The sequence below is a fragment of the Triticum dicoccoides genome, chromosome 3A, assembly GCF_002162155.2.
Source record: "Triticum dicoccoides isolate Atlit2015 ecotype Zavitan chromosome 3A, WEW_v2.0, whole genome shotgun sequence".
NCBI lineage: Eukaryota > Viridiplantae > Streptophyta > Magnoliopsida > Poales > Poaceae > Triticum > Triticum dicoccoides.
This window is the reverse complement of record NC_041384.1, coordinates 189,272,363-189,275,194: the sequence shown is the minus strand read 5'-3', so window position 1 is coordinate 189,275,194 and position 2,832 is coordinate 189,272,363. Positions and strand designations below refer to the sequence as shown.

Genomic DNA, 2,832 nt, shown 5'->3' with positions numbered 1-2,832 from the left:
CTCTTATATTTTTTAGGAAGGAGTAGAAGAGATTGCAACTTATGCTCCTCGCCATCCAAACAATCACTTGGAGGGTCACGCTGGCCCTGGCCCTAGCCCTAGCTTGTAACTGTACCAACTTTTAAGCCTTCTTTGGTTCATAGGATAAGAATTTTATAGGAATAGGAAAATCATAGGAAGTGAGATGACATGCATGTCAATTCCTATAGAGAAAGAGATGTCATTTGGTGCATATGATAGGATTTTTTCCATTGAGTCTAGGCTAATGTTTTTTTTCCTTCAAAACATGAAGGATTGATTCCTATCCTATGTAGGAATAGGAATCCATTCCTACAAACCAAAGGGCTTCAAAGGAATGTTTCCTTTGCAAATCCTATCTTATAGAATTCCTACAAAAATCCTACAAACCAAAGGAAAGCCTCGTAGCTTTCCCACACAAGAGAGCATTGGAAGGCATGGGCAGCTCGTCTCTGGGATCAGGCACTTCGGAGTCGCCCTGCCTCACTCGCAGGTACAGCTCTTGGCCTAGGTACCTCTTCACATCTTGAGACCTCAGGTTCCACATGCCCTCGTTATCCAAATACACCAGCACAGCGGTCCATGACGTGGGATACACCTGCACGGTAGACCGGTACATGGCGTCAACCAGATTGTACGTCGACCTTGCGTCCGGGCTCCATTTGCCCCACGCCATCCTGTCAAATTCACAGCCACATCAATTTGTTTATGATTAGCACAAAAGTGAAGATGAAGCTCACACGGCGCAGCCGATTTGATCTACCCGACAACGAAGAAGCTGTGGCCGTCGAGGTGCCAGGTCTGCATGGACGGCAGCCTGTTCTCGAACACGATCTGGACGTAGTCCCGGTAGGAGGCGTCGATGACCGTGGTGCCGAGGGACGGGTTCCTCGTCTCCGGCCTGCCGGAGACGACCTTGAAGACGCCGGCGATCCTGAAGTAATCGGCCAGCTTCAGTGGCGTGCCCGCGTTGGCGAAGGCCACGCCGTTCACCGTGCACCTCCGCCGGCCGCCGATGTCGGACTCATCGTTCCGGAGGAGCAGGGTGCGGGTGACGTTGATATCCCCGTAGTGGAAGGAGCCCTGCGGGTTGGGCCGTGCCGCGCCGGAGGTCAAGTTCATCCTGAGTGACATATGCGCCCGGCCGGCCGGTAATTTTATTAATTTCTTACGCATTATATACTAGGGGTTCCCTGGAACGGCTGGCCTGGAACAGATACCTTATGGACATGGCCTGCTCCATGGAACGGTTGTAGTTGTTGTGCGAGGAGCGCTCGTCCAGCGGGGCGTCGCCGGAAGGCGGCTGCTCGCCGGAGCCGGCGTAGAGGACGGTGGCGACGCTGAAGATCTCCGGGAGGACGAAGAGCGACCTGACGACCATGTAATACGCCTTGGGCGCCTGGTCGGCCGCCACGAGGACCGAGACGGATTGGCCGGGGTGGACATCCAGCGAGGCGTAGTGCTTCTGCAGGGTGTAGGTGCCCTCCACCTCCACCAGCAGCAGCTTGTGGCCCTGGAGCCGGAAGTTGAGCGACGTCCTCGCGCCCACGTTCGACACGCGAAGCCGGTACGTGCGCCCTACCTTGAACGTCACCTCTGCCTCGTAAGGGCCCAAGCCGTTGACCAAGATGCCGTTCGGCGGCGGCAGTTCACGGCCTCTGTCCAGGCGCTCTTTCATTTCCTGCTCCGACCAAACCACACGGATTACAATCGAATTATGTACTGAACTAGACGAGAACAGTTAACTTGGATGGAGAGTACACGTCCTGGTGTAACCTTTGCGTCCATGTTGTACCAGTCCCCTATGAGGACGTCGAACTCGCCGTCGGGATGGGGGAACGGGACGTCGATGACCGGGCGGTTGTTGACGCGGATGGGGCCATGGCCGCCGGCAGCGGCGTGCAGCCCCAGGGACGGCCGGTAGAAGAAGCTGCCAATCTCGTCCTTGGCCTGGAACACGTAGGTCCAGTTCGCCCCGGGCTGGATCGCGCAGTTCGTGCCCGCCACACCGTCGTTCCACGAGTTTCTCCTCATATGCAGACCGTTCCTGCACACAAATACTTGAGCTGCAGAAGATCGCGTCTAGCCATGAGAGCTACTGAGGCGCACGCACGTGCGCGTACCATGTGAGGAGGAAAGGCTCGTCTAGGGTGTTGACGACGTTGACGTGGGCGACGTCGTTGGTGGTGAGGTTGAGCAGCGGCCCGGGGAGCCGGCCGTTGATGGCGATCACCCTCTTGGAGACGCCCAGCGGGGATCGCACGGAGTAGGACACCTCCCAGTTCAGGAAAACGTGCCGGTCCTCGGCGGCGACGACGGCCGAGTGCAGGATGCTTGCTAGCAGAACGGCGACAAGGCGCCCGCGGTCCATGGCGCTACCACGGCCGGGGAGACGATGGTTTAGTTACTTCTCACACAAAGCAAAACAGATGTGCCTGATTAGTTTGGTGCAAAAATAACCACTCCCGCATGAGGAGTGTATTAGTGTGAGTTACGTGGTTGTTCTGAAACTGGTGGGAGTCTGGCGGCTTGTTGCTGTGGAATAATGCTTGGGCGTGGCACACACGAGATACATGGATGTTTCAGCTTTTCCCTTGTCGGTCAACTTCTCACAAGGAGATTACGCTAGCTCATAATTATGGAAATTAAAAAATGCTAGACATACGGGGGACTTTTAATGGGATCAAGAGACTGCCCTTCTTCCTCACTAATCCCCCGAGCTTTCCTACATCTACGTAAAATCTGTTACGAAACTTTTTTTTGAGTAACCATCTTTTTTTTTGAGAATTTTTTGAGTAACCATCTGTTACGAAA

General features: G+C 54.8%; 1 pseudogene; it reads right to left on the bottom strand.

Moving 5' to 3' along the window:
- Positions 1-400: 400 nt before the first annotated feature.
- Positions 401-2,389, bottom strand: LOC119272135 (annotated as a pseudogene).
- Between the last annotated feature and the right edge of the window lie 443 nt (positions 2,390-2,832).